Source organism: Ornithorhynchus anatinus, chromosome 9 (genome assembly GCF_004115215.2).
Source record: "Ornithorhynchus anatinus isolate Pmale09 chromosome 9, mOrnAna1.pri.v4, whole genome shotgun sequence".
In the NCBI taxonomy this organism is placed as follows: domain Eukaryota; kingdom Metazoa; phylum Chordata; class Mammalia; order Monotremata; family Ornithorhynchidae; genus Ornithorhynchus; species Ornithorhynchus anatinus.
The window spans coordinates 33484754-33497635 of NC_041736.1; the positions used below are offsets into that span (position 1 = coordinate 33484754).

Below are 12882 nucleotides of genomic sequence, written 5' to 3' on the forward strand. Positions count from 1 at the left end.
CTTTGGCATGGTTTTTATTTAAAAATAGGACAGAAACATCTTCATACGAAAGTCTAATCTAGAGAGAAATCTCAGGAGCAAGAATGACATCTCAATCACTTCACGTCATCCACGCCTCAGACGATTTCTAAAAGGAGCGTCAAACGCCTCCAAGTCAAACTTGTTTATAAAACGTGTTTTTCTCATCACAGGAGACAATTTGGGTAATTCTTGTTTTTCATCTGTGCACTGGACCTCTAAAGAGCAAAGCATTTTTTTCAGCTCGTTAAAAGGAGTACGATCAGAATGCAATTCCCTCCACCAGTTCTATGAACATTACTAATAAGTGGCCATTATAGCCAAACCCAGGAAATAGGGCATCCGGAGCAAAACTTTCCCATGAAAAGATGGAGTGACTGGACGTTTTAGAGTCAGACCTGTACAGGAACATTTTCACTGCTCTAATTGGCTCTCCTGCCATCTGCAAAAAAAGGTGATCCTACAAACGGAGTGTGAAATTCCTCCCCGTCATTGAAAGGGTCAAAGATGTAGCTGCCTATATTCAGATTTTTTTTCTTTGGTGGTACTTGTTAAGCACTTGTCACGTGCTAATCACTGGGGTAGATACAAGGTAATCGGGTGGACTATACTAACCCACGTGGGACTCACAGTCAATACCCGAGTGTGGAGGGTTTAATCATTCCCATTTTACAGACGAGGTAGCTGAGGCACAGAGCTCAGTGATGTGCCCTAGGTCAAACAGCAGATGGGTAGCAGATCCGGGATTCGAACCCAGGTCCTCTGACCCCCATCCCCGTGCTCTTGCCACTAAGCCACGCTGCTTCTACTCTGCTCCTCTCTGTAAGGGGAGACATAAATATGTCAGCACCAGAAAGAAACGGTTTGGGAAAGTCAGTCAGTCAGCTGTACTTACTGAACGCTATAGTAAGTACTTGGGAGACTACCGTACAATTCTCTGTGCCTCAGTTACCTCATCTGCAAAATGTGGATTGAGAGCGTGAGCCCCACATGGGACTGGGACTGTGTCCAAGTCGATTTGCTTGTATCCATGCCATCCCTTAATACAGTGGCTGGCACATAGTAACTGCCATCATTACGATTATTATTACAGACCCTTTCCCCGCCCACAACGAGCTTACAGTCTAGAGGTGAGCAGTGTTCCAGTCATTCTGCAGGAAGCGCCGAGGGTGAACCTCCCATAGAATTCGGACCGGTCTTCGGACCGGAATTGACCTCAGACATTGGACAAAGATGCCGCCCCCACCTCCCTCACGTCGCTGCCCTTGCTGAACCTCACCTCTATCAAAGACCGTGAGCTTGTTGGTGGCAGGGAATGTGTCCGTTTGTTGTCGTACTCTCCCAAGCGCTCAGGACAGTGCTTTGCACGCACTAAGCGCTCATCGAATGAATAAACCAAAGCATCCGGTGGAATCCAAGGAACGGCGGGGAATCCCCATACCCTGCTTTTCCTGCTCTGACGGCAGAAAAGGGCCCAACTAACAATAATAACAGCGGCGGTATTTTTTAAGCTCTTACTATGGGCCGGGCACTGTAAAACAGGTCCTTCAAGCAGCTCAGAGATAGTAGTTTCGGGTTTTGTTTGTGTGGTGAGCCCACAACAGCTGCCTTATTCGTCACCGCTTGTGATCCTGAGAACCACGTGAAGGCAGGGATTAGCTCTACCTGAAACAGGTGGAGCACGAAGGGAGGCGGGGCTTTCTGGCCCTGTTCTACCCGGTAACCGGCCTGGACCAATCAATGACTGCCACATAGGGCCCAGGTGGGATGCCTAAGGCAGGTAAAAAGGTGGTCGTTTTGAAGCACGAGGAAGCAAGCAGAAGACGGCAGTCCTTAGAAGCGGGGAAGAAGTATCGACGGAACAGGCTTCTTTGACCAGCCGACGGGTACCGGACTCTCGGAGGAATGAGTGAGTGTGTTTATGTGTCAATCCCTTGCGCATTGGTAAATCTAAGTTTAAAAAATATCCTTCCCCGGTACCTTTAGTGGTGGCTGGTGTGGTTTTGACTCGTTTACAAGTCACCGAGGCTCCCCTGATCCAGGAAGGGCCTGGTTGGTACGAGGGGAGCTTGTGACAGCTTGACTGTATTGTGATAATGTATCTTTTATGTTTACTATTCGTGTGCAGAGCACTCTACTAAGCACTTCAGAGGGTTCAATTCAACGAAGTTGGTAGATACATTCTTAAGATAACATTCCTAGTTTCTGAGTAATGGGAAAAATCATCTCAAACACTCTGACCAAGAAATGAAAGCTCTTACGTATCCTGACTATTTCTGATAACATTCCTGCGCTACCTTGACTATCTCTAGACCCGCATTCTCTCAGAAAATAATAAAAATAATTATGGTATTTGTTAAGCACTTAATAGGTGCCAAGCAATGTTCTAAGCCCTGGGGTAGATACAAGATAATCAGAATGAACACAGTCCCTGTCGCCCACGGGGCTCATGGATATAATCTCCATTTTACAGCTAAGGTAACTGAGGCACAGAAGTTAAGTGACTTGCCCAAGGTCACACAGTGGGTGTGTGGTGGGGCTGGGATTAGAATTCACATCCTAGAGAAGCAGAGTGGCTCAGTGGAAAGAGCACGGACTTTAGAGTCAGAGATCATGGGTTCGAATCCCGTCTCTGCCACTTGTCAGCTGTGTGACTGTGGGCGAGTCACTTCACTTCTCTGTGCCTCAGTTACCTCATCTGTAAAACGGGGATTAAGACTGTGAGCCCCACGTGGGACAACCTGATTTCCCTGTGTCTACCCCAGCGCTTAGAACAGTGCTCTGCACGTGGTAAGCGCTTAACAAATACCAACATTATCCTCTGACTCCCAGGCCCATCCTCTTTCCACTAGGCCACGCTGCTCAGATGACAGTTCTCCACCCCCATCTTCCTATTCCAATTGCTCTCCTGTGTTGTTGGAGTTTGGTTTCCTCCTCAAGGCCCTAAAAGTGGGGAGGGGTGAAATGATTCCATGGCATGTGAAGCTGTTGGGAATGACTATCCCCTGCCGAAGAACTGAGATGCGGCTTTGTGAAGAACATAGTGGAAAATGAGAGTTTCAGGGAAACTGTCCTTGCCCCTGCCCATCTGTGTCAAATTGCATCATATGATTTGGCAGATTGTTCCTGACAATCAGATCCCATCTGCAGGAACCAGTCAGAGGATATGGCTCATTAGCAGGTTGTAAATCAACCCCTTCCAAGTGGTTGGAGGACAATTGGGGTGTAAACTTGTTGTGGGTAGGAAATGAGTCTGTCAAGTCTGTTTTATGGTTTGTTAGTTATACTCTCCTAACTGCTTAGTACAGTGCTGTGCACACAATAAACAGTTGACTGATTGGGTGCCCAAGGACATCCTGTAATCCAACTGAAAGCACCTTAGTCAATTTGCAACCCTGTGGGGTATCTGGTGAAGTTGTATCACTTCAGGCAGAGGATTCCTTGGCCTCTCTTCTTCTCCCAGTGCAACAAATCTGTATTTGGCCATTACTCACATGTTTCTCTGACCTAGAAAATGTGCATTCACACGTTGACAGTGCAAGAAAATATTTTCTTTCACTTGCTGAATTCCACGTTCTGCCACAACAGCCTCTAACAGGTAAAATCACCCAGTTCACCACAGAACATATGTTGGATTGAGGCCCTAATAGGAGGGCAATTCTCCAAGTAGGGTGGGGAAGATCTATCTAACCCAAATTAGTTTCTTGGGCACCATAGAGTCTGGCACACCCACCCGCGTTATGCAGAAAAGAAATCCTGTTACTAGCACACCAGAGAAACGAAAGTCGCCAGAAAGTAATTTAGGAATTAGTGCTGCTCATCTTGACCTTAATGTAGCTGTTGAGTGTCCTGGGGGAAAAGTGCCAATATCATTAGACACTGAGGGAAGAAGAAAAAAAAAAAAAAGAAGCAGAATCCATCTGAAAAAGAGGTGTGGATATGTGCAGTAGCAAACAGATATAACACGATTAAGAGTCCATTTGGATGGGAAGAGGAGATGCCTGCCGAGCATCTCGGTCTTAAATTCTGTGGATTTCTAATTTGGGTCCCATTCCTTGTGTTAGAAATGATGTGGTGAAAAGGCAGTGTATAAAACTATCCTGAGAATGGTTTACATGACTTCAATTCCTTCTAAACTGTAAGCTCGTTGTGGGTAGGGAATGGATCTGTTCATTGTTGTTTTGTATTTTCCCAAGCGCTTAACCCAGTGCTCTGCCTGGAGAAGGTCAATACATACCATTGATTTTTTTTAAAATATACAAAACTCCAGTGAGCCCTCACTAAACTGTAATCTTGGGGGCAGGCATCAAGTCTACCGTTCCTTCGGATTGTATTCTCCCAGGTGTTCAGTAAGCTGTCTTGCACACAGTAAGGGCTCAACACCTACCGTTGGTTGATTAATCGATTGATATAATAGCAATAGTCTTTGCTTTCGAGGGCTTACAATCTATCCTGGGAGACAAGCCGTCAAGAGCCGGGCTTGGGAGTCGGAGGTCGTGGCTTTTAATCCCGGCTCTGCCACTTGTCAGCTGTGTGACCTTGGGCAAGTCACTTAACTTCTCTGTGCCTCAGTTATCTCTTCTGTAAAATGGGGATGAAGACTGTGAGCCCCACGAAGGACAACCTGGTTACCTTGTATCTACCCCAACGCTTGGAACAGTGTTTGGCACATAGTAGATGCTTAATGAATACCAGCATCACTATTAAATACTATTTACAAATAGAAGGAAGAAAACATGTAATAGGTAGCACAAATACATCAGCTTGAACCATTTTAATATATATTTGAATATATATATATATATATATGTTCACAAGTGCCAAAGATGGGTAAAAATGCAATGACAATTGGATAGATATGGCTTGAAATATTGGGAATTAATCATGGAAGGCTTCTTGGAGGAGGAATTTTAGAAGAGATTGAAGATTTGCGGGGGTGGGAGAAACTTTAGCTTGGGATATTCCGGCCTAGGTCGCATGGCTCAGTGGATAGAGCACTGGCCTAGGAGCCAGAAGGACCTGGGTTCTGATTCCGGCTCTGCCTCATGCTTGCTGTGTGACTTTGGGCAAGTCACAGCACTTCCCTGGGCCTCAGTTCTCTCATCTGAAGAATGGGGATTAAGAGTGTGAGCCCCACATGGGACAGGGACTGTGTCCAACCTGATGGATTAATTTATATCTACCCCAGTGTTTAGAGCAGTGCTTGGCACATAGTAAGCGCTTAACAAATTATCATCATCGTCATCACTAAGCCCTTATTTCTTCTTCTCCCACTCTGCATCACCCTGATTTGTTCCCTTTATCCTCCCCTTCCCTCAGCCCCATATCACCTACATACTTATCTTTTATTTATTTATATTAATGTCTGTCTCCTCCTCCAGACTGTAAGCTCACTGTGGGCTGGGAATGTGTCTACCAACATTGTTAGATTGTGGTGTTATCCTAAGCACTTTAGTACAGTGCTCTGCACACAGTAGGAGCTCAGTAAATACAGATTGATTAATTGATATTTGAAGTGGGAGAGGGACTCTCAGGCAGAAGTAAGTCATGAACAAGGGGTCAGAGTTGGGAAAAGTGAGCAGGAGGTATCGTTAGAAGGCAAGTTAGGGAAGCGGCGTGGTCTAGTAGAAAGAGTATAGGCCTGGGAGGGAGAGGACCTGGGTTCTAATTCCAGAGCTGCCTCTTGTCTGCTGTGTGACCTCGGATAAGTTATTTAACCTCTCTGTGCCCCAGCTTTCTCATCTGTAAAATGGGGATTAAATCGTATGTCCTCCTCCTTAGACTGTGAGATCCATAAAGGACAGGGATTGCGTCTGACCCGATTATCTCGTATCTGCCCGGAGCTCAGTACACTACATGGCACGGAGTAACTGCTTAACAAGTACCATCATCATCATCTTTATTGTGATGCAACCCTTAAAAGCCTAGATCAGTGTTAAATAAACTCAAATTTTTAACAAAGAGGTGCGCTCAATAGATCCGGGTAAAACAGCATTTTCTGAATTCCTCTCTCACCAGAAAATAGCTACAGTACCTTTTTCTTGATAATGCCAACAATGTCTACACAAGAGAACCTTATATTCTTACATTATAGAAGTAGCCATCCAGAAATCCTTGAAATACGTACATTCGGCACTGGAATTTAATTATCTTTTTCATTTCAAGAAGATTGTTCAAGCACCAGAAAATCCAGCTTTAATTTTTTGGAGTTACTCCTGAAATATAGGCCCTAAAATATAAATTTATTTATATTTAATATCGGCATACATTACGCTAGTTTATTTTAGGCCATACTCTGCAATTGTACATCCGTATGTATCATTCTATGCATAATCTAACCACGTAGGAAATTTTAGACTCAAAGTTTTTAAACATTCACTGAGCAAGGTCTTATTTGTATTGGTTTATCTTCCTTCCCTTTATATTTAGTTCCCTGAGCTTTCATTTTTTTCTCTTTTTGAATTTTAAGGATCTTTCTATTCCATCTGTTTGCATTGTTCCTCAGTTAAATTTCTATGTAATATTTTAAAGACTTCAAGTGCCAGTCTTATTGGTTGTTCATCACTTTGAAAATGACTGTAGGGGGTTTTGTTCTCTTTGGTGGTTTTTCTCATTTTAGGCATCGTTCATCTATGATTTGCTTTGGATTTTTTTTTTCTTCTTAACTACCCTGAATCGCTCTCTCTCCGCGTATAGTACATTTAGCTGATGTATGCGTGTATGGGGGGGGGGGTACCTCCAGCTCACCATATAGGCTTGTGTCGAATATATCACGTGATGTGCCATATACATGTGTGTGATGTACCATTTCCCCTTCTCGCTCCCTTCCTCTCTAAACACATTTTTATTTTTCAAAAACCTTTCTCACCCCAGCAGAGTATTCCCTTCGTGAGTCTTTTTCCACTCCCTGTCAGCCCCCGTGGCTATCCCCAGAAGATTATGATTATTTATTATTTATCATCCCTGACAGTGTACTCTGCTCTCTACAAGATATTAAAGAAGACATAGTCCCTGCCCTAGGCAAACAACCAAAGAAAAGGAAGGAAGGAAATAATCCAGATCTAAAATGCATTATCTGAAAAACTAGGTAAATGTTAACAATGAAATCTTCACTACTTGCATTTTATGCTATTTTTCTAATTTAGGGAAAAGAGGTACAGGAACATCCAGTAACAGGGAAAATAGTGGGGATTCTGGAAGAGACCGTGATCAGTAGCCTAACGGGGGAAGCAAAAATCGTTTCAAGATGATCCTCTGATGGAGAAAGGTGAACCGATGGGATGTAAATGGAGAGTTATGTCTGAGGAGAGGGAAGGTAGAGCGAACAATCGGGTGATGATGATGATGATGATGATAATAGTATCTGTTAAGCGCTTACTATGTGCCAGGCACTGTACTAAGTCCTGGGGTGGATACAAGCAAATTGCGTTGGACGCAATCCCAGTTCCATGTGGCGCTCCCACTCTCGCTCCCCATTTTACGGATGGGGTAACCGAGGCCCAGATTACTGACGTGACTTGTGTGAGGAAACAGCAGCAGACAAGACAGAGCGGGGATCAGAACCCATGACCTTCAGACTTCCAGGCCTGTGGTGTGATACAAGTTCTAGAAAATGGGGAACTACTAGAACTCTATCATCACATTTGTGTAGAATCAGCATGGCCTAGTGGCAGGAGGAACTGGGCTGTAAATCTTGCTGCGCCACTTGCCTGTTACGTGACCTGAGTCAAGTCACTTAGTTTTCCTGTGCCACAGTTTCCTCTTCTATAAAATGGGTATTAAAATCTAACGTCCTCTTACTTAAACTGTGAATCTCACATAGGACAGAGACTGTCGTCCGCTTATCTGATATCTGCCCCAGTGCTTAGTACAGTGGTTGGCACTTAACAACTATCGTTCTTCCTTCTCCCTCCTTCCTTTCCTTCTCCCTCCCTCCCTCCTTCCTTTCCTTCTCCTCCCTCCTCCTTCCTTTCCTTCTCCCTCCCTCCCTCCTTCCTTTCCTTCTCCCTCCCTCCCTCCTTCCTTTCCTTCTCCCTCCTCCCTCCTTCCTTTCCTTCTCCCTCCCTCCCTCCTTCCTTTCCTTCTCCCTCCCTCCCTCCTTCCTTTCCTTCTCCCTCCCTCCCTCCTTCCTTTCCTTCTCCCTCCCTCCCTCCTTCCTTTCCTTCTCCCTCCCTCCCTCCTTCCTTTCCTTCTCCCTCCCTCCCTCCTTCCTTTCCTTCTCCCTCCCTCCCTCCTTCCTTTCCTTCTCCCTCCCTCCCTCCTTCCTTTCCTTCTCCCTCCCTCCCTCCTTCCTTTCCTTCTCCCTCCCTCCCTCCTTCCTTTCCTTCTCCCTCCCTCCCTCCTTCCTTTCCTTCTCCCTCCCTCCCTCCTTCCTTTCCTTCTCCCTCCCTCCCTCCTTCCTTTCCTTCTCCCTCCCTCCCTCCTTCCTTTCCTTCTCCCTCCCTCCCTCCTTCCTTTCCTTCTCCCTCCCTCCCTCCTTCCTTTCCTTCTCCCTCCCTCCCTCCTTCCTTTCCTTCTCCCTCCCTCCCTCCTTCCTTTCCTTCTCCCTCCCTCCCTCCTTCCTTTCCTTCTCCCCTCCCTCCCTCCCTTCCTTTCCTTCTCCCCTCCTCCCTCCTTCCTTTCCTTGTCCCTCCCTCCCTCCTTCCTTTCCTTCCTTTCCTTGTCCCTCCCTCCCTCCTTCCTTTCCTTCCTTTCCTTGTCCCTCCCTCCCTCCCTCCCTCCCTCCCTCCTTCCTTCCTTTCCTTGTCCCTCCCTCCCTCCCTCCCTCCCTCCTTCCTTCCTTTCCTTGTCCCTCCCTCCCTCCCTCCTTCCTTCCTTTCCTTCCTTTCCTTGTCCCTCCCTCCCTCCCTCCCTCCTTCCTTCCTTTCCTTCCTTTCCTTGTCCCTCCCTCCCTCCCTCCCTCCTTCCTTCCTTTCCTTCCTTTCCTTGTCCCTCCCTCCCTCCCTCCCTCCCTCCTTCCTTTCCTTCCTTTCCTTGTCCCTCCCTCCCTCCCTCCCTCCCTCCTTCCTTTCCTTCCTTTCCTTCTCCTTTTTCCAAATTTAAAGAGCTTGATAGTAGGACCCAGGTCTTTATGCTAGAATTGTACTGTAATTTTCCAAACACTCATACAAGTGTTATCACACAGTAGGCATTCTGTAAATACTTTCTAATGAATGTGTGGATGAAGAACTGCTCTGAGAGGGATCAGAGTCTAAGATTCTAGGCTTAAATATCACCAACCACCGAGGATAAAGCTTTGTAAGTGAGCAGCGTGGCTCAGTGCAAAGAGCACGGGCTTTGGAGTCAGAGGTCATGAGATCGAATCCCAGCTCTGCCACTTGTCAGCTGTGTGACTGTGGGCAAGTCACTTAACTTCTCTGTGCCTCAGTTACCTCATCTGTAAAATGGGGATGAAGACTGTGAGCCCCACGTGGGACATCCTGATTCCCCTGTGTCTACCCCAGCGCTTAGAACAGTGCTCTGCACATAGTAAGCGCTTAACAAATACCACCATTATTACTAGAGAAGCAGTGTGGTCCAGTGGAAAGAGCATGGGCTTGGGAGTCAGAGGTCATGGGTTCGAATCCCTGCTCTGCCACTTGTCAGCGGTGTGACTGTGGGCAAGTCACTTAACTTCTCTGTGCCTCAGTTACCTCATCTGTAAAATGGGGATTAAGACTGTGAGCCTCATGTGGGACAACTTGATTACCCTGTATACCCCAGCGCTTAGAACAGTGCTCTGCACATAATAAGCGCTTAACAAATACCAACATTATTATAAGTGGAAGAGCCAAGAGTTATGAGTCATTTGAATAAGAGCAATCAAATCGGTGAGCATGGGCCTGGGAAACAGAAGATCTGGGTTCTAATCCTGGCTCTGCCACGTGTCTGCTGTGGGAATTTGGGCAGATTGCTTAACTTCTCTGTGGCTCAGTTAGCTCATCCACACAATGGGGATTCAATACCTGTTCTCCCTCCTACTTTGACTGTGAGCCCATATGGGATCTGATTAACCTATATCTTCCCTAGTGCTTAGAGCACTGTACTAAGTGTTTGGGAGTACAGTACAGTTTGGGAATCAAAGGATCCAGGTCTGCCATGTGCCTGCTATGTGACTTTGGACAAGTCACTTAACTTCTCTGTGCCTGTTTCCTCAATTACAAAATGTAGTTCTCCCCCCCCCCCTTAGTCTGTGGGATATGCACCAGATCTGATCCGATAGATAAAATACAATCGCGTTATCAGGCACATAGTAAATACTTGACAAATATGGCGGTCTTTATTATTATCTTATTGTCAGAGGGTCATTTTAAATATGAAGAACAAATACATTGTCCTCTCTACTTTTTGGCATCATTAATAGTATTCACTGAGTGCCTTCTGTGGGTAGATTACTGTATTAAATCCTTGGGGGAATGAAATAAAAGACATGGCCCCCGCCTTTGAGAACTCTAATATCTCACTGGGAAGACAGGTAGCTGCAGATTGTAAATGTGCAATGAGAAAATCATTTAAAAAATGTAGATGCAGTTGATTAAAAGGAAAAAAAATACATAAATGGATACAAGAATAAATGGAATAAGCAGATAGGCACATAAGTGCTAAGGGTTAGTGATGGAATGACCCAATCAAGGATGGAGGGAAGGAGTTACTTTTCTGGAGGGGGGTGTGTATGCACGCCCGCGTGCATAGAGTGGGAAAACAGAACTCTCTAGGTGTAGACTATTGTTGGAACTGAGAATCCTGGAATGGTGGACTCTTGCAAATGACCTTGAATTTGTCCCTATGTAGTCTCAATTCTGCCACCAGTGGCCCAGATTTCAACCAGAGGATCAGAGTTTGCTTGGTTGGATTTGATTCTTTGAATCCCTCTAGACTTAAGCTTGTGGGAAGAGAACTGGTCTGCCAACTCCGTTTTGGGTTCTCCCAAGTACTTGCACGTAGGCAATCAATAAATACCATGGATGATGTTGATGCTTAAAGACGTTCATTGTATTGTCAACATCATAGGCTTTTCTGGGCTGTGGCACTCTTTTTTGCAGTCAGTCTATCAGGGGTACTTTTTGAGTGCTGACTGTGTGCAGAGCATTGTATTAAGTGTTTGGGAGGGTACAGTGTAACAGAGTAAGTTCCCGGCCCACAACAAGCTTACACTCTTGTCTGAGAGACATATTCCAACTCCATACACTGGGCATACAATCCACTGAAGACCTTGTGTTTTGGGCTCTTCTAGGAAGATGATGATGATGATGATGATCATGACGATCGTGATAGGGAAGAAGCATGGCCTAGAGGATAGAGCATGGGCCTAGGAATCAGAAGGAGCTGGGTTCTAATTCTGGCTCCACCACTCGTCTGCTCTGTGACCTTTGCAAATTCCTTCACTTCTCTGTGCCTCAGTTAGAACTGTAAAATGGGGATTGAGACTGAGGCCCCTATGGGACAGAGACTGTGTCCAACTTGATTAGTTTGTATCTATCTCATCATTTAGAACAGTGACTGGCACGTAGTAAACACTTCACAAATACCATCATCATTATTATGATGATGATAATGCTCATGGCCGTATTGATTTGGCCCAAGATTATGTGCCAAGCACTTGAAATATGCTGTTCTGGGCACTCTGAGATTCTTTGAGAGGATTTTTTTCAGTCTGACCAATCCCTCCACTGATCTCAGAGCTGTCTCAGAATATAAAATCAGACTAATAATAATAACTGTGGTATTTAAGTGCTTACTGTGTGCTAGGCACTGTAGTAAGTGCTAGGGGGCGGGGAATGGTTACAAGCAAACTGGGTTGGGCACTGTCCCTGCCCCACGTCGAGCTCACAGTCTTAATCCCCACTTTACAGGTGAGGTAACTGAGTCACAGAGAAGTGAAGTGACTTGCCCAAGGCAGACACCTCCCCACTATTTCAGCCCTGGGTGGGGTTTGAGGAGCACATAGAGCTCACGTCCTTTCCGAGTCGAGGGAGGGCAATCGCTAAAGAGGGCCTTTATGGACAAATGTACACCATCTATCGTGAGAAGAATTCTAGGCTGAGAGGGTTCAGAGATCAGGCCTTAGTACAAGCGCTTAGTGCAGTGCTTTGCTCACAGTAAGAGCTCAAATATGATTTTAAAAAAGGCCAATGATTCAAAATAATGTTAATTGTGAGGTTTTTTTGTGCTTAATATGCGCCAAGCACTTAGTGTTGGGGGTAGCTACAAGATGATTTGGTCCCATATGGGACTCACAGTCTAGGGCAGAGGACAGGTATTGAATCCTCATGCTGAAGATAAGGGAACTAAGAAGTTAAGTGAACTTAACCCAGAGAACTTAGCACCGAGAAATGAGGCGACTCGCCCAAGGTCACAAAGCAGGCAAAAGCCAGAACCAGGATTAAAACTCAGGCCCTCCGACTCCCAGACCCTTCCACTAGGCCATTTCTTTTCCACTGAGCAAAGGACAGAAATTTATTTAAAACAAACAAAAAAGCTTTAAGACCCTCATCAAGAGGGAAGTTCAGATTAGCCGGCCACAAGATACTCTGTGAAGAAAAGATTGTCATCCGCTCTATATTGGACGCATTCTTCACGAGAGATGAAAAGTCTTTCCCACACTTAACAGTATGTTTGAACTTCTGTGGCCTCCTACTTGGATTTGCCATTTTTCAACTCCTCATTTAGTAACTCTTGGGAGGTTTATGCTTTGAATTACTTTAAAAAGATTATGAGCGGTAGTTAGGCTACATACCAGATAATTTCATATTATTTTCTCAGAGGTCTGGAATAGATACTGATTTAGAACGTGTAAGTCAGAGACAGAACCTACCCCAAGATGTGGTCATTCGTTTAAACAACCAAATCTTTAAGGGACGTAACCCCCCCCCCCCCCCGTATCGT

At 45.4% G+C, this 12882-nt stretch overlaps 1 protein-coding gene across 1 annotated transcript in view; it reads left to right on the forward strand.

Annotated features, from left to right (window-relative positions):
* Positions 1 to 1855: 1855 nt before the first annotated feature.
* Positions 1856 to 12882, forward strand: part of KLHL29 (kelch like family member 29) — a 525589-nt gene continuing 514562 nt past the window's right edge. The window contains exon 1 of the mRNA XM_029072272.2: positions 1856 to 1927. The gene's annotated coding sequence lies outside the window, so the exon portion shown is untranslated. The remainder of the gene's footprint in view (positions 1928 to 12882) is intronic.